General features: G+C 40.4%; 1 long non-coding RNA gene across 1 annotated transcript in view; it reads right to left on the bottom strand.

Annotated features, from left to right (window-relative positions):
• Positions 1–10,008: 10,008 nt before the first annotated feature.
• Positions 10,009–27,658, bottom strand: part of LOC148224175 (uncharacterized) — a 115,817-nt gene continuing 98,167 nt past the window's right edge. Inside the window, exon 6 of the long non-coding RNA XR_015802130.1 lies at positions 10,009–10,416. This is a non-coding gene — a long non-coding RNA (uncharacterized LOC148224175). The remainder of the gene's footprint in view (positions 10,417–27,658) is intronic.

Here is a 27,658-nt window from a genome sequence, read left to right as displayed (position 1 = left end):
GCTCCAGACATAAACAACTCTTTTCAGAAGTTTCCAGCATCTTCCTTCCCTTCTTATGCTTGTGGCAAATGAACTGAATACGGAGGGTTTCAGCACCACTGCCATAAGAAAGACACAAAGTTTTGCCATCTATTCTCTGCCTCGGAAGTACTCACTTCAAGATATCCACTATGCCAGATGAAACCCATGCAGCCAAACACAACTCTACAAACCATCTCCCATTATCAGAAACATTTTTGTTAAGAAGCAGGTTTTATTCTCAGCACAGAGGAATGGACCAATGCTCGATTTTCTGCCACAGAAGAATTGATTTGCATAATGTGGCCACAACTCCTGGCAGGAGAGGTCTCAAAGTTTATTTTAGCAGCAAGTGGAACACCTCCCACTTAGAAAGTTAGTGTTCCTGCAGCAGGTTGGAAAGAGTTTACAATAGGCTTTGATGCCTTTGCTCAGCCACATTTCCTCTTACAGGATTTGTTGGGAAGAGGGGGAGGGAGAAAAGAGAATAGATTCCAAACCTTTTACTATCTCTTCTGAGCTTGTTGTCTTTTGTAAGCCACAAAGAACAGATTTTCTTTTGTAAATCCTTAGTAATTAAATGAGTACTTCACTGGCTATATTCCTCAATGGTGTTGTTTCCTAGGTTTTGCCTTTGACAGTCACATTTTGCAAAGGCTGCTGAGATGACTGGGCACCTTACCCTACTTAACGCTAAACCAATTGATGCCCGTGCACACTGCATGAAGAAGGAAAAGTTTCATTAATGGCACTTCATTAAAGAACTGTGCTGGAAAGCCCTAAATGTGACCGAACCAACCAAAATCCAGACCGAGCTGTCTATTAGGAAAGCAACAAAGACAGTTTCGGAAACTGAACTCTAGCTCCACTGCATCGGATTAGGAAGAGTGATGGGATTAGTGTTTAATGACCTGGGGCAAGAGACAAAGGGAATTTTGACAAAGAGGCTTAGATATGGAAGAATTAACACTCTCTATCCCAGCCATGCCTCTGATGACTTCCAGCATTCTTTCCTGGCTCTGCTAAAGTCTGGAGAAAAAAAAAGACTAGTGGCACTTTAATACCTCCTTATCCTTTTCTTATCACAGGTCTTTCTCTTTTTAAAGAAAGAAAAGATCTTATAATTTTTCCTAATCAATGCAATAAGCAAAGTTGCTAAGGGCTCGTGCCTCAGCACACTGTGGATAATCACATCCCTAGCCACATATTCATGAGTGATACTTGTGGATGTTACAGACCTCTCTCTTTCTATATACATTTTATACATCCTCATATTTATATATACACATAAATATACTAATGCAGATAAAGCACATAGTTTTAAAATTGCTTAGCACAGAATTTGCCTGCAGTCACATGGACTTGAGAAATACTCCTTGATTTGAGGTTGTCTTGCATAATGGGGAGCAGGGTGAAACAGGCAGGCATTTGCTCATAGAGTTAACCACAGGCTTTCCCAAAATTATTCAGGGCAGGATGTGCATCAATGATTGGTAGAGTCCAGGAGCCTGACTCTGCATACAGAAGGTGTAACTCCATTGAAGGAACTCTTGATTTACTTCAGCACAAGGGGCAGAGAATGCAGGCTAAGCAGGAATTGTTTAGCAGGGAAGATCTCTTGAAGCTAAAAACAATTGATTAAAAAGGCCCGGTAACAAAGCTAATATCCCTCAACTATGACACTGAGACATTAACATATCTGAGCCCTGAGCAGCTCTCCAGTCTTACCTTTTGGGCACTAATGTCAAGGAGACACTGCTTAAATAAATATACTGCAAGCACCAAACACCCACGAGGAATGAGCTTAGGGGGACCTCTCCTGGGAAGTAATGTGCTCCCACTTTGCTCCAGGAGCCTTCCCAGCCTGCTGAGCCAAGGCAACCACCTGCACTTCTCTGAACCAGGGCCCTTTATAGCTGCTGGTCTGTGTTTCACAGAGGGAGAACCATCCTACAACTTTGCAAATTTTTTCTGCATTGTAAACCAACTCAACATGTAGTTGTTTTTTGCAATTTAATTTTTTTTCTAAACCAACCCAAAGTGCTCACAGAAAAGCTAGGTATTCATTTCACATGTTAGCCAATATGAAATGCTCCCAGAGCAGCTTTAGACTCCAAGGTATTATTTAACCAGTGTGGTTTAGTAGGACAATGGCAGCCCCCTGCCGTAATCCATTCAGGGGCAATACCATCAGTCAGTGTGAAATTAAATACATTACAGGGTAAGAGCTTAATGCATTTTATAGGCAGTTGTTCATCCACATCAAACTTTAGCTTTTAAAATCCTAACATTTGATCCCATAACAGGAACCATGGCTCTAGAATGAGATTGGCACATTTGCACTGCCAGCAGGGCAGGAAAAGCAGAGCATAGTATTTAGTGGGAAATGCAATTGCCTGAGAGGGGAAAATGCCCAGATCAAGAGAGCTCAGCAGAGCCACATAGCTTGTAATACATACACAGGACTGGAAAGAATAAATACAAACCCAGCTCTGTCTGGCTATGGCTCATTAGAATCAGTATTTCCTACTACTGTGTAAATGGGTTTCACTTATATAATAATGACAACAACAACAACAACAAGAGTAGTAACTACAAATGGTTTGGTTTTTAAATTCATCCATACAGATTCTAGTTCTGAAAACATACCCCGGTATGGAAAGATGGTAAATACAAACTCGGGGCTGGATATCTATTAGAATCAGTGCTTCCCACTATGATGCATGTTGGTTTCACTTATATACCTATACATATTATAAAAACAATAATAGGGGCTTTTTTAAAATTCATGCATACAAGTTTTGGTTCTATAAACTGTTATAAGTAAAATCCTTAAGTCCCCATGGATTTTGGTTACTAGCTTAGGCAGAGGGTATTCCCACGTTGGAGCCCACAGACTCATGGCTTTTTGCTGCCTAAGTGCTCTTCCTTGGGCCAGCTGCCAGGTCTTGCAGGGAAGTTGTGCCCATCCATGCTCTAAAACCCAGATTCTCTGGCTTCCCCTTGCCACTGAAACATCCTAACCTGTGAAAATAGTTTGCCAGGAGAGAGGTACAGAAAACACCAAACAGAGGGGCCTGTTATATTCTGCTCTTAGTTACACTTGCTTAATGCAGGAGTAAATTCCATTTGTTTCAGCCGAGTTACTCCGGATATAAATAGGGGTAAGTGAGATCAGAACTAAGTCCTTAGAGAGCCCTCTGCCTTCTGTGATGCTGCTTCTCAAAATCAAGCACTGATAAGATCCAGTGGTAAAAAAATTATTATTTAAAATATCTTCAGAGGTATCTGTTGCCCAAAATGGCTTTTAACTGTTGAAAGAACATCAAACATTTAAAAATTCATAATCTGCTCTCAGCACGGGCACCTAGTGCCAGGAATATTCGTCAGCCTTATGTTTTTGGATCATATGTCACAGTGGATTATCTGACACTCCATGAGCATTGCCTGCTTCCTCTAGTTGCGGCTACAAAACTTGTTCTCAGGCATGTCACTGGATGCTACAAGCACCGTGAAATGGACTCTGCCTTCACAGAAAGGTCATTTATTGTATCTCCCCAGCCTACGAGCAAAACTACCCCTTATGTCCTGATAACACCTTCCCCTTTGAGCAGAAAGATCCAAGAGCAACTTTGATGAGTTTCCTTCAGTGATGAACATTTGGACAACTCTTTAAAATGTTCCAGGGCTCCAGATGCTATTGATCCCATGGTGTGAGCTGAGAGTCAAAAGCTCCACACCTAAAGAAAGCCTTTATTGCCTAGGGTGAGTGGGTGGGGAACTCTTTAGGCTCCGAGGGGGTCAGTGAAGCTACAGGCAAGCACTGCAGCTGACTCTGAAGACAATGGGGGAAGGGAGAAAAAAAAAAAGGATTCAGGGATATCAAAAGAAGAATTAGTCTTATTTGCACACCCATGTTGTCTACTTAAATGTTGACAAGAAAGAGAAGTCCTCCTTTGCGAAACATTTCATCAAGTCAGAAATATTTTAATTCACAAGAAAAAGGTCCTATTTATTTTTAGTATCCCCTCCTGATGCCAAGATTAGTCTTTAAAAATATACGTCTTTGGTCTTTATCTTTCCTTTCAACTGTGCACGATGTGCTTTCCTGGGAATCATGTGGAAGAGCCAAGAGGAGGAAAACCTCTCTGCCACATAGCCACCTACCCCTTCTCTTGCATAATTCCTCCTCTCTTTCTACTCTTTTTTGCCCTTCACTCTGCACACTCATTAAATCACCTAAGGCTCAGTCCATTCCCAACCTCAAACCTTTGGAGGCGTGGGAAACTCATACATCCTATATGTTCTTCCTGAAAACACCCTACTTCTCCAATGCCCAACAGCAACTTCCACACACGCCATGTACTCCTTGTCAATACACTGGGCAGCCCAGATTCAAAGGTTTTGAATTTATTCAATTTCTCCTCATCTCCTTTCCTGAGTGGGGAAATTGCCAGTGGACCAACCAGGACATGGAAAGCACTACCACAAGGGTACCTCCTAATTCTGTGAATCACTTACCCTGCTGCCAAGAAGAGCCAAAAGGAATAGCTGCTCCTTGAATGGCTCATGACAAAAAAAATCTAGTTGTACTTTTTGAGTCCTCTGCTAAAGTGCAGAGAAGGATGACTCAGAGACTTCATATAGGCACCTCCAGCCATCACAGCTGGGTTGGCTCTACCAGAAGCTCTTGGGCAAGCCCAGCTCCCGCTGGGACACAGGTCTGACAAGACCCTAAGAGCCAAACCCTTGGCCAACCCTACTTTGCTTCATGGCAGCGAGGGAGCCACATCCTGACCCTGTATGTCTATTTTCCAGGATGTGGGACTGAACTCTTAAATTTTCTTCCCTTAAAGTACATTTTTGCAACCACCAAGAAGTCCAGGTGGAATCCCAACAGGCTGGATCAGTACTGTCCACTAACATTACCAGAAACAGAGGCTCAGAGGCACTAGGCATCAAGACTCTGGAAGTGCAGCTTTTTTCAGTGAAATGTGATCATTAAAAATTAAAAAAAAAAAAAAAAAAATCGGAAAGAACATCTAATATATTCTAAGGCAAAGACTTTTTTTCTCTGCAAGCAGGGAAAAAAGCTCTCCTAAACTTATTTGATAACAAAACCTTCAAATATGGAATATACCTATTGAGAAAAAAAGAGCCACCCAAAAATTGTCAGTTTTATCTCCAGCTCTACCACACTTTTGTCTCTCACATCTGAAATGCCTGGTGATCCAGCAGAATTCCTAAGGCAAGAGAAATCTGAAAGTGCCAGTCAAAACTGAGTCTTTTTCCAGCTGCAGGTTCCAACACTGAGAAATTCCTGGGAGGAGGGAAACCACCTCAGGCTCTCACACCAATTCTCCCACCTCCCACCCCAAATTTCCATCCCACTCTTAACCTTGCCCCCGCAGCAATTCTGGGTGGGTCCTGAAAACACACACATATTTCTTTGCCACTTCTTGTCTCAGCTGAAACCTGCGGCTGTGTCACCCCAACCATGACCTCACCCCAACACACAGGTGCACCTCAGGGCTTTTTGGGAAAAACCTATATTTCTCACAAAACAGGTATCTGTGCCTGTAGAAGGGTAAGTGGAAAAGTACAATGGAGTGATCTGGGTTCTCCAGACCCAACACCATTATTTGCTCTCAACAATTTTACTTGTTGATATCCTGAAAGGATCTTTTCAATTAATAGGACTATTCAGAGCTCTTCGGTAACTGGTTCCAAGTTATCAGAAAGCAAGTCCTCTCCAATCCCAAGCCACATGTCCAGTAAGTTTCAGTAATTCTGGGTTTGGATGGAAACCTCAAAGCATAATCCAGAGTGTCAGAAACAAGAAATAAAACAAACCCAGCATTTTTCTCACTATAATGCTGGGGACTGTGGCTCCTGATTTTAGCCCCTGATGAATAATATACCTTACATACACTTTACCCTGGGATGGTGTCAGCAGCACAAGGTTTCTGCCTGACTTGGTATAGAGGAGATGTCCTGGTTTAGGGCAAATTTGGGAGGAAACCTCTGAACGAGGTCCCTCTGGAAAAAGGGAAAAAAAAAAATTGGAGAGAAGTGGAAAAAAGAAAACCATTTATTTAACAGGCAACACACATCCCAACGCAACAATGAACAACATCAAACAGCAAAACCCTCCGCCGTTCCGAGGAGATGGCAGATCCAGAAGAGTTCTTTCCGTGGGCTGCCCAGCCCACCCAGCCCGCTCCCAGTCCCTCTGGTGCCGGGAAACGCCGCAGCCCAGGCCAGGCCCGGTGGGCCAGAGGTGCGAGCCCTCAGCGCTCCCCTGGGTTCCCAGTCCAAAGCAGGTTCAAACAGCTCCAGGAAAACAGAAAAAGGGAAAAAAACAATCCAGGGGGCTTGTCCGCCCCAGCTAGCCAAAAAACCAACCAAGAGCAAAGGAGAGCTCCCTCCACCGCGGACAACACAGTCAGAGTGCAGGAATGTGGGGGAGCCCGTGCAGTCTCTGATAACAAACTCTGCACTTCTTCTTCCCCCCCCTGCCCTTTCACTCCTGGAACCAGTCTTAAAGTTGCAGAATTTAACATTCAACACCAACAGAACAGACGATTTAGAGATATAAGCATCATACAGTCACGCCAAGACAGAAGACCAGACTCATGTTTATTAAGTAAAGAAATAACAAAATTATTCTGGCTTTCCAGTGGTGAAACTGAGAAGGTGATGCAGCCCTGAATTAAACCTGGCAAAAATCCACAAAGCTTTGTTTTCTCAGACATAGAGAACAGAAGTGGTGACATGACCCCACCTCTATGTGCTTTGTCTCCTTAAAAAACCCCAAAAGCACCAATCTCCCCCCTCCAAAAAACCAAACCAAACCAAACCAAACCAAACAAACACAAAACCTAACTCCTCAAAATCCCAAAAACTCGAAAACAAACCAAACAAACAAAAGAGAAAAAAATCCTTTGTGGTTTCTCTATCAACAACTAGTAAATGATTCAAGATGATTCTGGCCAAATTTTTGATATCTTCTTAAACTTGGAAATCCCAGCCATGCAGCTTAACTATTTGCTATCTAGAAAAACTCACACCTCAGAAATTTCTTTTGTCATTCCCTTCTTTCTAGTTGAAGAATTACTTGATTGCACCAAACTGAAACAAAGTTAATAACCTGTCTCCCTGATTGTCCTGTCTGGATATGTTCTTTACATGGGGCTGCTTTCAAAAAAAAAAAAGGGTAATATACCAGCTGGCCAATACGTTGGACTGGTAAAATAAATGGATAACTTAAAAATAAAGATAGGGGATTTATGTCTATAAGAACCACAAAAATACATATTTCTGTAAAAATAAAAACCGAAATGCTACCCACTATCCCTGCAAACACGTGTAAATATTTTCAGCTCTCCTACAGTCCTCAGAGGAAGAATATTGTTATCTGGGGCAGACTGAAAGACTCAAGGCCAAATAAATGATGTTAAAACCTCTCAAGAAAAAATAGGCAATGGCTGTCCATTATGGAGCCCTTTAGAAAGCTTCAGCTACATTTAAACTCCTCCTCCTTGTCCCTTCCATATTTCTCCCACCTATTTCAGCTAACAGATGCTCAGTCTCCCAGCAGCTGGCTCACATGCCAAACAAGGTTCCCTCTTTCTAGAAATGCTTATCTGCAGAGAACGAAGCAACATCTTGTCAGTCACATTTGGTGATGCCTTGAGGTGCTCTCTTAAGCAAGAAATCACCAAATACCAGTGACTGTCTTGTTTCTGGGCATTACCCTCTGTACTGTACTTGTCTGTCCCTACCATAAAATGTTTGTTGGCAAGAGTGAGCACCTACACTCACATGGAAGGCAGACTCATACACCATGAGGAATTTTCTTCCCGCCCCCCACCTTTATGAATTGCTGTCTTTGATCCATTTTTCATATGTTTTCCCATGCAAGTGCACAAGACAAATATTCATTGTAATATTTATGAACGCAGCCTGATAGTTACTATGGTTTCAAAGAAAACAGGAAAAATTGATACAAAACTGGATGTTCTTCACGTCAGGCAGCTATAGGTACAGCACATGTTATAAATTCTGCTCAAACTGACTCACTTCTTTCGATGAGGTAAGTGTTGACGTTAGACAATTTGGTGGGGAGCATTTATTTCTGCATTTATTAAAATGTCAGTAACAGCAGGAGTAACACCTCCTAAAAGGCTTGCAGGTGCTTGTCTTCAAAAATGCAATATTTGAAGAGGATGAAAAGGCACAAACTACATTTAAAATGATTCACTAGTGGCTGGAAGAGAATAGTTATATTTGGGTGTTTAATTAATGCATGAGATGCATAATTGACATTGTTCAAATCCAGGGGACTGCCCAAACTGCTAAATTTCAGCGTGTCCAAAATACTCTGCAGCATCAAAGCAGAAAATAAGGATTTGTGCAGATCTCAATGTGTTGCCAAAACAAAACATCTAATTTATTCAAGGGACATGCTTTCAACATACCCAAATGCAGGTGAGCACTGCCTCTGAAATGTAAAGTACTCAAATGAAAGGGATGAAAAATATATAACCAAAAATGCATTTGATATGTAAAAATAGCTCCGCAGAGGTCAGGGCATTAAGCAGTGGAGGCAATGTCTAGTGGGTACAGACAAAACCTTGGGCTCAGGCTGGCACCACAGCAAGATTTTTTCATTCTGTTTCTCTGAAAACCTTTCAGGAGGCTACATGCACCCGCTTTGCTCCATTCTCCAAAGAAATTGGTAAGGCTGGAATAAGATGTTGGCTTGTTCATATCAGAAGGAAATATAAACTGAGGTCAAGGAAACCACAACATCTGGAACGTGAGAAAAGGATTTACTGTTAAGGGCTTAATGAACTCTGAAAATAAAGTTCTCAACTTTGCTAATTTGTTTGGGCTTCAAAGAGGAATAAAACATAAAGCTGGAAGAAGGTTTTATGGCTCTCCCAAAGAAATAAGAACTACATCTGTGCTAAAATTAGCAGAACCCAATGACAGTAGGGAATGTGTCACTATTATTTAGCCGATGCTAGGGAAAAAGGCTATATTGTAACTGCTGGCTGTTTATGTGCAAATTATTGTGGGAAAAGAGGAATTATAGACTCTTAGGCTTTGCAGCTGAGGGAAAGACAGTATTCCCAAGCTGATGGGGGGTGGGGCTGCGTGGGGATGTGCAGGTTCCTGCAGATAATAAGGATCTGCCTAATGCCAATCATTCAGTATTGGATGGATGGAAGAATGCATCTGTCCTCTCATTTTAGTTTGAGTTAAGAATGTGGACGACTGTAGCACTTTGATTCAAACTGTGAGCTGTTTTCATGGTGTGCAAAGCAGAGATCCATTCAGATGAAACGAAAGCTGGAAGATACATATTTAATGTATTCCAGGCACTACACCAGGCACTCAGTCCATGGGAACCAGATGAGAGCTAATCCCAGGGAAACCCTCCCACAGTGCATGCACAGGGAAGGTGGCAGATCCTCAGCATCGGCTGTCTGCTCTCTACCTTCATTGCGACTTTGCTGCCCTGTGTGCTAAAGGAAACAGTAGCAAAGCATGAATATTTGAGAAGCTGACCTCGTCTGTTTCTTGGGCTATTTTTACGGAGTATCCAATACTTTCATTCCTTGATTCCCTCAAAGAACAGCATTTAGTCCCCAGCGAGGCCAAGGACAAGAAGCTGGGTGAGGACAGAGGTACAGATTATTCCCAGGGAACTTTTACTGCAGTGATGTGTCCAATAAATAAGAAGTAGGAAACCCTTTTGAGAATTTACAACTCGCTCCCACAGAGTAGTGAATGCTCTTGTCTTGCAACTCTCAACATGAAGAGCAAAATCTTCTCTTCCAAAAATGCCACAGATTTGATCCCAAGTCTCCCCACTGTGCTAATCAGATCCAATTATAGTGCTTGGTCCCCAGGATCAGGATCTACTTGGGACTGACACATGCGTCCCTTCTTGTAGTAAGGGACCATCTTCTGCCAGATAATTGGAACTGTAATAACTACAGTAGTCCAAGCCAGGAGGTTAGTGGAAGGAGAGCATATGGAGCAGCAACTGGGTGATTTTCCTGACACAATACTTTGACATGATTTTGATGGCATTTATGATGCTTTTACCCCAAACCATCCATACAGCTGAGGTTTGTTCACCACACAGGCTGCAAACTGGTTGCAAGAAGGGGAGTTGATACATAGTACAACATAATTCTCATTCTGCTCCTACCTGGGAGATCCTGATTTTCCTATAAGTAGCAAGTGCCTTTAGACTTGGGCTGCTTTTTCGCTTGAGCAGTAGAAGACAATCCTGAGCAAGGAGAGAAACAGCAGCTGTTCTCCATGGAACGTACCTTGAAGGATTTTCACTGAAGCCATGGTTTTGCAGACTGGAGTGAGCAACTGTGGGAGAATAACAGTGCTTGGAGCAGAACTGTTCAGCAAACAGACCACTTCTGCCCCGCACATACACATGCCTGCATCACTGATGTCAGCTCTCATACTGCTGGCTCAGCCATTAAAAGCTATATTTGTGTAGACACATTTCCTCCCATGTTTGTGTGTACATGTGCTCAGCTCATGGGGGGACAGAATGCTCTGCTCTCCCCCTGGAAAAACAGAGCAGGAATTACCTTCATGAGACAGCACCAGTGGACACTGATTTCCCCACTCTCTCAGTTTGCTTCTGCCCTTCAAGTGCAACGTACAGTAACTACTTACAAAAACCCCAACATGACTTTTCAGTCCTTTTATATATGAGGAAAAAACAAACCATTTCTCTGTACCTCAGTTGTGTTTTGAGCTTCCTCAGTGCATGGAAAATACATAACAAAATAAAAGCACTAATCTAGAATATAAATATTACAGGTTTGTGTTCTTTGTGGTGCTCAGTGGTGGGGTGCAGGTATCCTCACTATAACTTCACCACCATAGATAACAGTAAATGCCCTTTATCTCCTGCCCAAAAGGTACAATCTCATAAGGACTCACATTTTCTCTTTTCCAAATCACAAACCTAGTTACACACCCTCCTCCCTTCAAGGATTTCTATGGACATTACCAATATTAGCAATTTATTGCTCAGGGCACCCCAGGGACAAGCACTATTTCTACTTTCTCAAGGACAAAAACACCTCAGAAATCCCATGTGCCCAGGGCAGACACCAAAAACCTACATAAGGGATGAGAAATGAACTTGAACCTCCAGGCAGATAAACTGGTCAAGGTTATCATGCCCATATGCAGCACAGTGCAAAACAAGGACATTGTGACAGGAGCCCAGCCAAGCCACCAGAGAATTCCACCAGTGGAGGCACAAACCCACTACACATCAGCAGTCATTTCCATGACTGACCACACTGAGCCACAGGGTCACCTCAAAGAGAAGTATGGGGTGTGGGTTTCACTTGCTTCCTCCATTGAGGCTTCTGCCATGGAAAGGACTCAGGCAAGAGCTGATGGGGACAGCTGGTAGGTGGCATGTAGGATGGGGACAGTATGGGGACAAGGCAGCCTCAACTACAAGGAGCATCAAAAGCAATTTGATCACACCAATCCAAGAATTTTCCTATGTCAGTGGGCACAGAGGCAGGCTTCCCTCCTTTCTGCAAGTATTAATTGTAAAATAATTATTTCCTCAAGAAAGAAGGTTAATTTTTCAAGTTAACGGTACACCCACATCTGTTTGTACTAAATCGTTCAGAGCGACTTGAGGAAGAAGGAAAATCCCCACCACCCAAACTTACACGAGTTTAAGTACAACTATTTGCCAACATATACTCATAAAATATTGTGTAGAGAAGACTGATTGAAGTGCTGATGAAAACATGGTATTTGTGATGCCAAGAAGATTACTCAGAGCACTAGATCTTGAAGCAATTCCCTTTTGCTCCTGCACTGATGGGACATTGGGCTGAACAGAAGCAGGTTCCCCACCCTCCTCTCTCCTCCTCACTTAGAAAAAATGACAAAAATTGACCATTAGCTGGGGATTAGCTCACACATTAAATAATGTTGTAAAATAATTTTATGGTACTACTTCTAGTGGTTTTAAAAATTGCTATTCAGGACATCGAAAGCTCAGGGTAAAAGATATATATGCACTTCTTTTTTCTTTTTCTTTTTTTTTTCTTCTTTTTTTTTTTTTAACAGGAGAGTAATCTTTAAACTGAAGATTACAATTGATTGTAAAAAGGCAGAGCATTGACCTTTACAGTGAAATTGTTCTTCTCCCTACCAAATTCAAAATATAGTAAATATAATCAACTCATAATAGCTGCCTAATTCTTATTGTTTTACTTTTAGAATATTTTTTTGGCTTGGGTTACTAAAATTTCAAATAAAATGGAGTCTGCTGTCATGGCTTTTTATCCAAATGACTCGTAGTCTCTTGTAAACAGTTCTGTGATCTGATTTCCACTGGGACATGAGTTGTAAAAGGCCAGGGATTTGCGATGGATTTACACATATACAGTTTCAGTTAAGTTACCAAGGTTGACTTAACAGCCCTTTTCCTCAGAGTCTTAAATACATTTGCCACCCAGCCTTTCAGACCATGATCAAGGAAAAGAGTGATGCCATTGTAAAGGGTACTTGAACTTCACTCGAACCTCCAATTTACATTCTTTTAATCAGCAGTAGAATGTATTTATTTGCTTATTTATTTATATTTAAAATGAGCTTTGTGAAGTAGCTATAAAATGAATTCTTGCACCTGGGCCTGACACAGGTTCCTCAGAGTTTTGAAAAGGTCATTCAGGCTTTGGAATACAACAGAGGCCAATACATGAAACTCAGTTGTATTGCAGATATTAGCCTAGCCCTCTCAAGTCCAAGTCAGGAACAAAATATCAGATTACTGACCCATGCTAATAGAACATTTTAAAAGCAAAGGTCCTCCAGACTAAATACCAAACAAACAAACATTAGTCCCCTTTGATGGCTCACCACTTCTCAGTAAAGTTCAAATAGTCTGACTTGTGATTATGCAGAAATGTACCGATAATGAAGGTAAATGAAATTTGTGGTTATTTCTGAGGGCTGAATGACTGGTCTGATTGTCTCATTCACTTGTCAAACAAATTTTTTCTATATGTTATTGCAGCCACAGATATAATTTTTCTAGCACTGTAGAAAGAATCAGATTAAAATGTGATACAGAAGCAGCACTTGCCTTGGGCTGATTAATATGTTTAAGCTGTTACCATCCACCATGCTTAAAAGCCTAAAGATATGCCTTTCTACACTAGTCTATATATATTGATACCTCCTGTGTGCCAGGAAAACCTCTTTGATTAGTCACACTAAACCATTCCTTAAGTGGTATGAATTTCTCAGACCTGCACTTTCAATAATCAAGTAATAAATTCTGGGACTAATAATGAGCTGTGCTGTCTCTCCTAGGTGATGTGCAAGGAGATTCATCAAGAGTTTTTTTAACCAGAGGAAAACTAAAATGCCTTAAGTAATTAAAACTGCATCCCACAATTTGGAGCAAAATTAATTTCAGCGGTCAAGTGTAGACCATATGCTACACACCACTCCATGGCAGCCACTTGACTCTGTGTTTTGTAAGGGATTTTTGTTGGAGTGTGAACTGCCATGTCCTAGTGGGTTCAGCCTGTGAGAAAAAGAGCTGGTTCAGCAGGTAAAACTCAAGTGCTAATGAAATAAAGATAGCTGGGTTTTTCTTTTCATCTTTCACAGACTGACAGCTACAGCCCGAGGAGGCACATACATGGTGATCTACAATCCAGAAGCTTTTCTCAACCTATGTGCCAACTCTTGGAGCTGTAACAATCAGCTTTGAACAAGGGGGAAGGACATCTGAGCCAGGCTTCTGAACTTGAATGTATGAATATATGAAACTCTAAGACCTACGCAAGACTCTTAGCACTCTGCTGCCCTAAATGACAACATTCTTTAAATCTGTGCATGAAATTTAATCTAATTCTTTTGTACTCATGTTACCATTCATTTGGCCAAAACACTGTGTTTTTAAGCCAAAACACAAAGTTAATCTATCATAATGCTCCTCCAGGTGAGATTTATTATAGATCACTTTCTAAAACCCGTGTGCTCTATGTGCATGTGCATACCATATTCATCTTATTATTATCCAGTTGAAAAATTCCCAGTGTGTGCAACGCCTCAGATACAATAGCAGGCATGCCAACAGAATATGACACTTATGCTAATCTGCACCCCGCTGTGGAAAAACATACACAAGGATTCCATTACCACATTCATTAGGCTGCAGTGCACTTCATCTTGAATAGGGATTATGAACTATAATAGAGTGAGAACAGTTGATTGAATCCACTTAGCCAAACCTATGACATTAACCAAATATTTCAGCATCAGGAGGAGGAGGAATTGAACCTTCTTCTGGTGGGATGTGTTGCCTTTGCCTTGTCCCTCCCTGGCACTTTAGTTAGTATGAGAAAAGTTTTGAGAAGGTCAAGGTCACAATGAAACTTTGCATTGAGATAGGGTTTTAAGTATTTAAAGTGCTGCCCAAGAACTAGTCGAGAGCAATGCCAACAGAGAGATGCTGTTGGGACAGATGGGGACTTTCCAGACACTTGCACTATTTCTTGTTTTGCACAGGTTCTTCAGAGCACATTAGCAAATTCTCCATGCACCTGTTATATGTCTTTTTGGCACCAATGGAGACTTCTAAGCTGACCATACATGCAGTAAAACCTCCCAGTGACAACATTACGTTGCTTGAATGGTAAGCAAGTTCAGATGAAAAAAAGATGTTTTGTGTTCAGATTTTCCAAGTATACGTCGAGTGTACACTCCATTTTTTGGTTCTACACAATAGAGTTGCTGTCTGATAGCCTGCCTTTCTTGGCAAAAAATTCAACTGAAACTATTTAAAACTGTCAGAAATAATAAAGACTGGAATACCAGTTACCACGCAAGAAATATTTTGGAATTTAGTTGTGCCCAGGAAAAAAAAAAGAAAAACAAAAAAGAAAGAATGAAGCCTTCCCTGTGTACAAGACTCAAAAGATGATAATAAAAACCTTCTGTGCCTAGTATTTAGTAATTTCTGTGACTCTCCTGTTTATATACATCCTTTTGAATGTAGCAAGTAAACAGGAAGTTCCTGTTAGGAGCAGCGCAATGGAACTGAAAGGAGAATTGCTGAAATTGGGAATAGAAGCTCTGCTGTGCTCCTTTCAGTTAAAAAGCCAAGGAAAAGGAAAAGAGTAGAAAAACATTGGAAGTGTCATCAAGCTACCAAATATATTCAGTATGTCTAAAATTTGCTTTCTTTCCATGCATCTGACCCACATTGCACAGTATTTACTCAGGGGCACTTGCTGAGCTCAGTTATCCCCCACAAATTACTCCTACTCTCACTGCTCTCTCAGCTCTTTTTCCACCCAAGTTTTGGCAAAGATGGAGGTAGGTGAGGGTGGTGAAGAAGCTAAGGAAGAATATAGATAAAATTATGTGTATTAAAACAGAAAAAAAAAAGGATGGATGAAGTTGATGGGAAGGTGGGAAAAAAGTAGGATTTTGTGGCAGAATTAATGTAAAGAGAAAGGTGATTGAGATTAGATGGAACTTGGCAGTGAAAAAGCTGAAAAAGACCGGTTTGTTGATGTGGGACTAAATACTGAAATGATATTGAGTTTGGGAAGAAAGAATTTCTGGCAAAAATAAGCAGTTTATATAATGGCAAAACATCCAGCATCATGTTAATCAATGTGCTCGAGAGACAAGGTAACTAAACTTCACACAGGCACTGGGTACAGGCTGCAGGGGTTCAGGGATAAAATCATCTGTCATGGACAAGGCTTACTGTCGCTGTTATCACATATGTGTTTTTAAAAATAAGATCTGATGTACGGGATTTTTGGAGAGTTAACAATTCCCTCATTGGAAATGGTACCTGAGTCCAACCAGCCTCATAAGTCCCCTGTTAGACCCTGTATTTGGCAGTAATACCTGCAGGTGAAATCTTTTTTGCTGGCATTTCTTACCCAGTTTTCAAAGTCTTGCCAAAAAAGAAACAATTTGGTTTCTGCACACACACAGGTATTTATCTCAGGAATATGGTGAGTTCTGTCTGAAAGGGTGATTTCAGCAGAAACTAAGGTAAGTTGGTATTTTATGGCACCAGATCTTTGGACTATAGGCTCGGTGTTAGTGGAGAAAGGTTTATTGCTAACTTCAACAGAACAACCCCGTGGCCTGTATAAAATATCCAGGAAAAGAAGCAGCACTCTATAAACTTCTGAAGGAAATGTGACACTCAGGAACAGCATGAGAAACCCTGAAATTTTACTAAAAGTAAACCACTTAATTTACCAGAGAAGGAACGCACTCTTGGGATGATATTTTTTCCTTTTTTTTTTTTTTTTGTTTCTTTAGTTGAGGTCCAGCTTTGGTTTTTCAATTTTGAAAGGTAAGAGGGAGCATCAAACAGGTTGAACGAGGCCCTGTTTTCTTGCTATGGGAACATGGCCCTTTGCACTGAGATTGTAATACAATCCATCCTCTCTGGGACTGCAAATGCTACAGTGCAAAACTGTGTTTGAAAACCTTTTATCATTCATCGTCTCCAGACTGAAATCATTTTTGACAACCTCTGCAGAAAACAAGCAGCTTTCTGGCTACTGGCGAGCCGATTAAAGGGAGGAAACACATGTTCACTGTCAGACAGAGCCCCTGGAGAAAGCATTTACAACCTTTTAACCTCCTTTCCCAGTGAAAGTGCCCAAATGTTTCTCTGGAACAAAACCCCGGCATTGTTTTAAGCATCTTTTCATTTAATGCACTATATTTTTCAAGATACGATAAGAGTCAGAGGAATTCCATTTTAACATGGAGGTTTCACAATCAGTTCAATTCCTATGCAAATGGTCATATAAACAATTCTTAAGAGGGAATTTCTTGTCGTGAACTTTTTTCTTCTCTTTCTTATTTTTTTCCTTTTCTTATTTTTCTTTTTTTTTCTCCTTGACTGTCTGACCACAGTTTAAATACCAACACATTGAGAAGTTCACTAACCTCTACAGTGATTTCTCAAAACAAGCCAAAAAGCCACAGGAGTGAAATTTTCTGAGCAGTAGGAAGGCTGACTAGAAGACATTATTAGCACTTTGAGTATTCAAATCTGGCCATGGAAACTTTTGTGAGTTACAAGATGCTGGAGCAGGAAGCACCACACGTTACTGATATATTTGTTATCAAGGGAACCACTTTCCACTGTGATTAATCATCAGCAATGGAGGAAAATAAATTTTTTTTTGAGAAGTAAAACAAGAATTTTTTTTAATGGAAAGTGCTTTCAGAGCAACTGGTCTGGCTTTCTTTGTAGTTATAAAAGTCCACTCAGAGGTTGTTTAACATTTAACCTTGCTATTTTTACCTTAATATCAGCAGCTGGAATAGTTCTGTCTGTTTTGATAAAACGAGACTTTTTTCCATGTTGCCTATTTGCTTTTACAGCTGAAAGGCACTGTTCCAGCTGAAGTAGGTAACTATAAAACTGCAGTGGGCTAAGCCGCCTGGGAGAAGAATAGACTATTTGATTAAATGTTCCTGCAAGTAACTGCATTAGGTACTGTCCAATAACACACAATATCTGCTAATGAAAGATAAAAGGCCGTGAGCTCTGCAGGTATGGAATCCCATGGGGATTTACTTTTCCTTCTCCAAAGGCCTTGTTCTAGCTATGCTCAATAGCTCTGCTACCATTTAACTTGTCTCAGTTTTCACACGGATTATGACTTGGCTAATGATAGTTGTGGTGGGGAAAATTTTTCAAAGCTGGAGCTTGGCTTCTCCAGTGTTTCTCCAAAAGGACTTACTCCATTTTGCGCCTTTATTTTTTTCATTTTTCTTTTTTCAAAAATATTCTTGCTCCAATAACAGAGTTCAAAATGCAGCCAACAATTTTTAGATCACAGCTTCATCTGCTTTTACAGGCATGGCACCTGCTCACGATCTAGTTGGGTTTTTGCATTACTCTTCATCACGCAGGCAGTGTTTCAAGTTGACATGCTGGGACACATGGCACAGAAGATGTCGCTCGTGATGTTATTTCTGCTGGGTACCCAGTTGCCTGAACCTACCTTAGGTAATAGGAGGAGGATTCCAACTGAGCTCCTGCAGCAGTGTTTTGCAACTTGCAATCAGTGGGGCTTGTGCCCCTGCATCATTTAAATGCCTTTGGAAAAAGGCCACCCATGGAGGGAAGGTATGTTTCAACTGAGCACCTTGAATCAGGCAGGTGGTCAAACAACCACCACTTTCTTCCGACCTACTCCTGCAGACATTCCTATCGAATGCATCTCACACAGTTACAGGAAGCAATCTCATTCATATTTGAAGTAACACAACAGCTTTAAAGGAAAAATTTTCACTCAGAACTGAGTTATAAAAGCAAAAGAATAAATTCCTCAATGTTTCTCCTTTCCAAAGATGCTCATTTTATAATTTTGACTTCCCCTTCATATCCAAAAGATTCACGGCAGGACATGACCATTAAAAAAGTCACATTTTTCATCTTCTTCTCCAGTCCAAAAGGGGGCCCTCCCCTCTTTTGAACTAGAAACTAAGAAAATCAGCTTCCATCCAGCAACTTTTGAAATCCTTCAGGACAGAAGCCAGGAGTATTTGCAGAAGCGTCAAGAAATAAATCTGAACGAATATGTCAAAAATGCAACACAACAATAAATAGTAATAGCCCTTAACATTTTTTAGCTGAAAATCATGACATGCTTCCTTAACAAGGTAAATATTGTTACGCCAATTTTATAAGTGGAAAAGCAGGGATCTGACAGCTGAAGAATAGCCTGAAGACAGCCAGTTGGTTGCAGGGCTGGAAATGTATCCCAGGCCCTCCTCGTCTCCATCCCACGTTCCACACCTCCCACAACATACACAGTTGGCACGCAACAGCTCCATGCAATTTAAGTTTGGGAGAAACACAACTTTGTCCCGGCTGAGCTTTTTATCACAGGCTATGAAATGCCATGGATGAAGTTACCCTTATAGTAAGCTCTGCTTATTGCCTTCAGCCAAAATCACATGCTCAGCCACAGAGTTTACTCACTGCTACTTTAAGTATCTGTAGCTGACTCTTTCTTTGTGGAAAACTCCAAGCAGGTGAGTTTAAGCGTTTTTTATTTTCCCACTGTGCTTCTATTATAGGAAACTATTTTCTAGTAAACAGCCTTCTGTCTTAATTTGAAAGCACAAAAGTCTATCTCTTTCACTGGCAGTTTGTTTGAGCAGTTATTTATTCCAGGAGCACCTACATTTCCAATTTACATTTGTCTCATTTCAGCTTCCTGATACGGGTTTTGTTTTGCATCATTTATCCGCCAAATTAAACAATTTTGTACTGCTTGGTACTTTCTTTCCCTGAGAGATTCTTCAAGTCAAGCCACCTTTCAATTCTCTTTTTACAACAATGAGTAGAGGAGGTCTCATCTCCATCACCTTAAGGGTTTCTCACAGCTATTTGCTGCACTCTCACACCTGAACATCCTCAGAAATGGAAACCCAAACTGCATATCCCAAACTGCAGGAGTCTCAGCAATGCAAAACATCAGTAAATGCAGATCCTCTCTTTCACTTCCATTTATATATCCAAAGATGGTGGCAGCAACTGCTGCTACACCATCATACTGGGGCTAACCTCTAGATGTTTTTTGGAATCTAAAACCTCCGCAAGGCAGCTCTGTTCTTTTGGCATGAAAATACATTTGCAAACATAATTTGTTTTAATTGGTGTAGGCTAGCAAGAGACTGAGCCTGCTCTAAATTATTTCTTCTCCTCATTATTTACTGGTGTAAATATAGAAATAATTCACTGCTATTACCTCATTATTATTTACCAACATAGGTTGATAAATAATTCAGTGATATTCATATTATTATGCATAATATCATAAATTATAGGAATAAAAAAATCACAGTGGTTACCATTAAAAAGTCCATATTAATCAACTTTTGCCTCAAAGTTCTGTAAGAGATAGTGTAGTGTGCTCTGTCCTCAGAATAGGAAATAAGTGTGGGACCTCAGATACCACAGTATGGTAACAATTGGCAGATGGTTCTTCTAAAATGGTAACCACTGCAACTAGAAGTGCAATTGGAAAACACATGATATCATGCTTGTTCAGAAAAAGAGAAAGCCACAGTTATTTAGCACTCATCAAAACTATCAATTGCAATACCTGCAAACAAATCTGTCCAGAGAGACTGCTCAAAGCACCACTGAATAATTCCAAAAACTTCTGCAGAGATGATTGAAAAGCTTCTGTCAAAGGCTTCTGTTTGGATAGTAAATGGACCTTGGGGAGGGAATACCCCAAATTTAATTTTTTTCTTTTCTTTTTTTTTTTTTTTAATGTTAGACTTATTAATAAATACTACTAGTTTAAAAGGCAGGGCTACACACACACAAAAAAAAAAAAGACAAGAAAAGGGCCTGTTTTTCTTTATGCTAACTTTGTAAACATTGATCATTTTGCAAGTAACTGTCATGTCATGTCCCAAAGCTTTAGGCTGCTGTTTTATTGCCAGGATTCTCAGACAGCAAAGGTAAAACGTCACATTTCTTCACTGTCCAGCACTTGACTAAATTTGCTTGTCCTACTAGGCTGTTTTAAATTCAAGTCCAATGCCTTGGCCCTGGGAGGGGACATTAAACATCTGTGACTAATTCTTCCCTTTTCACTACTGTGTCTAGATCTTAAAAGAAGTTATGGTCAGACAACTTTGTCTCTCCCAAAGCTATTATAGAGCATCTTCCAAACTCCAGCTACATTGGAGGTAACTTAAATTTGACATTCAGGTCACTCCTGTCAAAATTGTCTGTAAATCCATCATGTGGGTCATATTGCCATCACACCAGAAACACACACACTATTATAAACTTTACAGGACATTTGGGAAGAAGAGAAGAAAAAAAAAGTTCTCATTTCACAGAGACATCAATAATTGACAGAGCCAGGCTCTCCGTGGTGGTGCCAAGCAATAGGACAAGAGCAATGGGCAGAAACCGATGCACAGGAAGTTCCACCTGAACATGAGGAAGGATTTTTTCTGTGTAGTGACTGAGCACTGGAACAGATCACCCAGAGGTGTGGAATCTCCCTCATTAGAGATATTCCAGAAGCATCTGAACACACTCCTTTCCCATGTGCTCTGGGATGACCCTGCCTGAGCAGGGAGATTGATTCAGACATGCCACTGTTGTCCCTTCCAATCTGATCCATTCTGTGAATCATTAAAGGATGACCAACAACTTAGTAAGCTCTCTATCTTCTACTCCTTCCAAGCCTTATTTTGGTTCAAAATTCAAATTCTGCCAGCAAGACAAATCACCTTCCAAATTAATAGATCATATCTGGCATATATGAAGTCAGATGAGTACAAGTTATGGTTCCCCAAATATTCCCCAAATCCCTCTAACTCTTTGCTGTTACTTTATAGTAAGAACAATGACTGAAGAGTTTAAGCCCACAATACCACATGATGACTATGATTAAAAAGGGAATGGTAGTTAAAATTTTCAGCAGCAAACTAGATAGGCATGCTCAAACTACAGATTTAAGTTCCAGTTAAGGGGACAGGACTGAAAAAACAATAAAATCAACAGCCCTAATTTCTTTATGGAAAAACAAAATTACCTAATCAGATATTGTCAAAGGATAAAAGGGGCTGTTTCCAAGAGTGAAGACAACTAGTAAACTAGGAAATAGTTGAAAAAGCAGTTTCACAAAATGTAGAAATGCCTAAAATGTCTTCTTTTTTAACTAAACTCTAATATAAGAGGAAAAATAAGGCAAAAATCACACATCTTGCATCAAACTAATAGAATATTCTACAAGACAAACAAAAGGAGGCAATATCTCTCTCCTCAACTATTCCTATCCTGAAGTTCATCCCTGCTTTCCTCATCATGGAGTGATGACCATACCAACTCCCTTATTACTCTCAAATTTGATATAAATTACTCTTGCTATGCCAGACTATGCATGGTCTGAGACGATCAACACCCAGAGAGTAAGGGTGATTAAGAACTCTTTCATTTCACAAATACTTCCTAAACTGACACGAGATTACAAAACATTTCATCAATATTGCATACACATCCAGCCAAATGACATATTTTCCCTCTGAATCTAAAAGCGCTGCAACAAAAATTGTTCAGTGCTTTCATCACTTGAGAATTTTTGCATGGTGATGCAATGGACGTTGAAAACAATAATGTTTGCTTTCTTTGATGCACTTCGTCAGAGAAGATGCAACGGCTCCAGGTGACACGTTGTTATTTATTCGATGCATCAACTCTGTTTCCACAGGAACACCTGACACTCAGCTATTTAGAGTGACAGCTTTCAGGTAGGAACAGCACAGCTTGAGGCAGGAATGACTGAACACCTTGAGGACTTGATTCAAAACACAAGCAGTGGCATTTATTTAGCTGGGTTATGATAAAACCCTTTGCAAATGGCACAGATGTACATCAACTTGTCTGTGTTTCACACAATGTAACCCTTGCATTAATTGTTTTAAACACTAAACTCAGTCAGGAAAGAAAAAGACATCCCACTGAGCTGGCCACTCTGGGAGTTTCATGGTCTTTGTGGAGTTATCAAGCCACCTTTCAATTTTTCTTTGCATATAAATGAATATAAGGGAGTTGTCCAATACCTAGAAATGCTTAATTACCTTAATTACTCTGGGATTGTTTCTCACAGCCTGTATATAGAGCTTACTTGTTCCTCCCTAACTTCAAACTTGAAGAACGAGATACAGAGTGTGGATTTTTCCTCTGGCTCTTACCAATACTTTATACCAGTCATTTATCCCACACCCCAGTAAAACATGGATTTAAAAAAAATATTAAATTTCTTTCAAATATCCATCCTAAAGAAACCAAACACCAATCAGAGTTTGTCTGGTGAAACTGGCTGTAAAAAGTCTTGATAACAGTACAAGCCCAAGTAATTGTTTTACTGTATTTCAGTCCTGTTGTATCAGTCTATTTAGGAAAACTAGAAGGAAACAAGAAAATTAAACAAGAATCATCTTAAAGATCAGAAAAATGTTTTAGGGGTTTGGAAAAAGAATTGTTAATGCCTTCCTGCACTTACACAGATCCATGCTTCCTGGCTTTCACTATCTTCTCTCTCTCAGGTCTTTATACCACATGTACCCTGATGCTATGTAATTCAAAAACAAACAAGGTCTTGGGTTCTGCTCCCCAGTCTGACTGGACTCCAAAACCCATGTGGGAAAGCCTATCCATGAGATTTTTCAGGCTTATGCTGTGGGCACTAGAAATTCAGAGAGTTGAGAGAGGCCCCAGAAATTAAATGACCAAATTTTTTTGTGGTTCACCTCTCTGCAAAAAAGAGACCAAACCCCACATGCAACTGTGTCATTAATCCTAAGAGCACATTCTTCCAAGTCTTGCCTCAAATTTGGTATATGTGGCAACTCGTGAGTCATTAAGATGGAAAGGCTCCCTTTCAGCTTCAAGGGCAACTGGATCTGATTATACATGCTGCTGTACCTCGGCACAATGGGATGAGTGAAATACACACTGTCAGCCCCAGCTCTGAATTTGCTTTCTCATAGCATGAGCCTTACCTGAAACAGAGTACTTTATGTGTTAATAACATATTTGTTACAGCTATCCTGTGCAGTGCTTAATTAAAGTGATATTTTGTTTCAGTTGAATGATCTCTGGCTGTTTTATTGTCATTTGACATTAAATTGCAATTTGCCATGCCACATACATTTCTGCACAAGTTGTCAATATGATTATAAAGGCAATGTTATTGACCAAGAACATAATACATACAGAGTGTCTTGAGAAAATACTCAGATTTTTAAAGTTCTGCATATTCTCTCTCTTTTTTTGTTTTTTTTTCCTATTCTTTTTTTTTTTTTTTTGGTTGTTAAATCTGAATTACTTTGGTTTCTTTAAAGCTCTTTGCTGCTGAATAACTCCAAGAGCTAACAGAATTTAATATTCAGTTGTCATGCATGTCTCAGCTCTCACCACAGCGCACTGTGTTCAAACTCAGGTCAGCTTTTCCCATGCATTTATAGGGGTGCCTGTGTATATATATATACATATTTTTGCATATTTTTATATATATGGGGGGTTTTTTTTGGATGGGAAATATGTATATCCATATATCTGTGTCACGGCTCAGGTCACCACAGGACACCAGATGTGATGCTGCCCTCTCCACACCTTTTCTGTCCCTTCTACAGGAGCCAGCAAGGGGAGAGCCTGGGACAGGGGCACCCAGCAGCATCAGTCCCCACTCTCCTCTCAGGTCTCACACGTTGAATTTGGGCTCCCTCCTCCAGGCTACATGAATCATTTCTGCCATGAACTTGTGACCCTGGCTCTGTAACAGCACACGGCTCTACCAGGACCATACAGCAGATAATGTACAGCTACTTTGGTCTGTACCAGACCTGACATTTGCAAAGCTGCACTGAATTAAGGAAGACAGTACAAAGTGCAGCGGAGTTCAGTGTGCCCTGGGAATAAAACGCTTGGGTACTATTTCCTAAATTCAGAGGGAAAAAGCTAAATCCATGCCCTCTCCTATTTCACTCTGATTGAAGAGGTAAATAAAATAAAATAGGCTTACATGAAAATGTTGTCTGTTTTACTGCCATGTTATTTCTGCTTTACCAGCAGGCTGAAAAATTTTCTTGTACACCTTTTTTTCTATTTTTTTCTTCTATTTCCTGCCTTGGTTTTGGATATCTGGAATTGAGCTAGTGTGTTTTCTTCAACAAGAGTTTCAGCACACTACATTCCCTTTAGGTTAAGTTCAATTTCAGCTCTGTATTCCAAGTTTACTGATCTTAAATGCAGTATTGCATAAGATGTATTCCTGCAACAGCCTGAAAAAATGACCAAATAAAAATTATTAAGCTGGATGTAGCAGGTTACTGTTTCCCAATTGCAAATCCAACTGTGATGGCAAATAAGAACATCCCAATGATGTACAGGAAAACATAAGCCTGGTCTGGTCTGTCAGTTACAGTAAGGTCATCATTAGTTACTCTTTTAATGGCTCATTTAATTAAATATGGAGCTATTGTCTTGCAATTATGTGTATTAAGTGGAATAAATACTCAAGTTCAATTTGGGATGTATTTTTTACTGGAATGGATTCAATAAAGTTGTTGTGTTGCCACAAATGACTGATAATGAATACACTTTTCTGACAATGACAAAATAAGTATTCTCACAGAAGTGGCTGGTATGTGTAATTTGATGAGTTCACTTAAATAGTTCGACTCTGAATCAAAAAAGCAAATTATACTCACTTGAACAGTTCAACTGCAGATCAAAAAAGTAAATTATATAAGTGGATACTGCAAGGCAGAAACATGTGGACACAGCTGTAGTGTCATGTGTCACAGCTTCGCTCCATGCCAGCTGGCATCGGCACAAAGGCAGTCCAAGCCAAACAATTCCTGTTATTCATAACAGCAAATGTGCATTCAAAACACACACTGAAGGCTTTATAAAATAACTTGGTATTCAAATGGATCCACACTGTGGAATTTTTTTTAATCACACGTTGCTCTGCGCCAGGCCGATATGCCAAATTGTCCTAGTAGTCCAGAAGTTCTTGTCTTTATCTCAAACAGTGCAAATGCAGGTCTTGGCCCGCATATCTATGGGAGATTTGTGCTCAGGGTTTGTAGCCTTCCTTGTGCGCTCAGTAAATAGATGCGCAGTCTCAGCGCATTAAATATTCAGGCTTTCAATTAACAAGGGTACACAACATGCACATTTGTGCCTATATTATAATCAGAACTTCCCCAGCATAGAAAATCACACCATTAAGAAGTCTAGCTAGTGAGAAAGCAAACAGGATAGTTTCACAGACAAACTCCTTCTAGACTGCATTTATATTTAGAACTTAAATATTAAATGCAAGAGTTAGTCACTGTACTCTTCTAAAAGGGGACCTCTTCCAAGTATGCAAATAGGCTCAGTGTATCTAATCTCAATGGGGACTTCATGAAATATGCCCCTAGTGATGGGGAAAAAAAAAAAAAAAAGAAAGAAAAAAAGGAAAGGGGAGCTCAATTCAACTTTTTTCATTGCTGTTGAGACAACTCTTACTTAAGAAAATATCTCCCCCAGTCATCAGCCTCTTTCTCCTTCCCAGTGATCCAAACTAATTTGATTATTGCAGGATATAGCCTTATTTTAGCATACTTGAAGTTTCACCATACCAAGAAAATGAATGCTGATCATGGGATGCTATGCCTGAAATCATGCAAAAATGGGAATTTTCAATAAAAGTGTTTGCAGCTTCTCAGGTGTGTGTCAACATCGCCACTCTAAAGCCCATGGCAACCTGCTAACATACACCAGGTAACAATCTGTGCAGAAGCTGAGAGTTTAAATATAGCCACACTTGAAATAATATTGTGTCTCTTCCAAATCCCTTCTTCTTTAAGAAAAATAATAGACCTCAGCCCTGCAGGGCAGGCCCCTTGGTTTCTTCCACAACACCCACCAAGTGCTTTATCTCAGCAGTGCCAGAAGAGAAGAGAGAGGGCTGGGAGCAGACATTGCTCTCAGAGGAAACAAGGGAAGCTGCATTCCAAGGAAAGGGAATATTTGGATCTCTGACCACAATGCTACACAGCTTTCCACTGATTACAGCTTGCTGCTGACTGCAGGAGCTTTGTGTGTGCTCAAGGCCATCTCCCCAAGTCAGATTAGTTTAGCTGGAAAAGGAATAACAAACTTTCCCCGTAAACAAAACCAATGAAAAGCAGCAACAGCCCTTTTTTCACCTTCCCCACCCTCTGGCTCCATGTTGTAGATAACTGGGTGTAGCTTCTGCTGAGATGGGTTGAACTTGCTTCAGGGAGGTCTCCAGGACTACTCCACTCTCTACTTCCTGAGGATCTGGCCCCTCGTGTTTTTTTTCAAAACCAGGCCTTTCTTCACTCTAAGAACAAGAGACCTCTTTTCCCAGGAAACATAAATAAAGGGCTGCACATTGAGGCAATGGAGAGAGATGACACAGCTTCTATTACCATGTTTACGGTAGCCACTCTTTAATGTCCAGTGCCTAAGATTTGCCAAACATTCCATTTTTCCCCCTTTGGAAACAGAGGTGAAGAAAATTACACCAACATACTCATTTCTGTGCATCTTTTACAGTTTGTGTTCTTGAAAAGTAGCCTTTTTTCCATCTTCTGAGTGTAATAGATACCAGACATCTCTTATCAGGCAACATGGTTTAAATAGGCACATCATTAACATGGATTACTTAGGCCATGTCTCCTATTGAATTAGTGGTCTGCAGGCCAGCTCCAGGGAGGGGTTGGGGGCCTGTATGCTGGGTATTGAAACATCTAAACTTTGGCCCCAACCTCAAAAGAAAGTGTGAAACGTCTTGGAAAAAATCCCAGCTCTTAGGCTATAACTGACGTTAAAAGCAAAGCTCCTGCAGACATCCAGAGGACTATTCCACCCCAAACTACAACAGCAACATGGCAAAATCAACCAGAAGGTTTTAAAAGGACTTTGGGACTCCAGTTTAACCCTTTTCCAGCTAATGCTGCTGCCAGCAGGAGGCAAGAGATGCAGGCATTG

The sequence above is a fragment of the Sturnus vulgaris genome, chromosome 3, assembly GCF_052056855.1.
Source record: "Sturnus vulgaris isolate bStuVul1 chromosome 3, bStuVul1.hap1, whole genome shotgun sequence".
In the NCBI taxonomy this organism is placed as follows: Eukaryota; Metazoa; Chordata; class Aves; order Passeriformes; family Sturnidae; genus Sturnus; species Sturnus vulgaris.
This window is presented reverse-complemented; position numbering and strand designations above follow the sequence as displayed.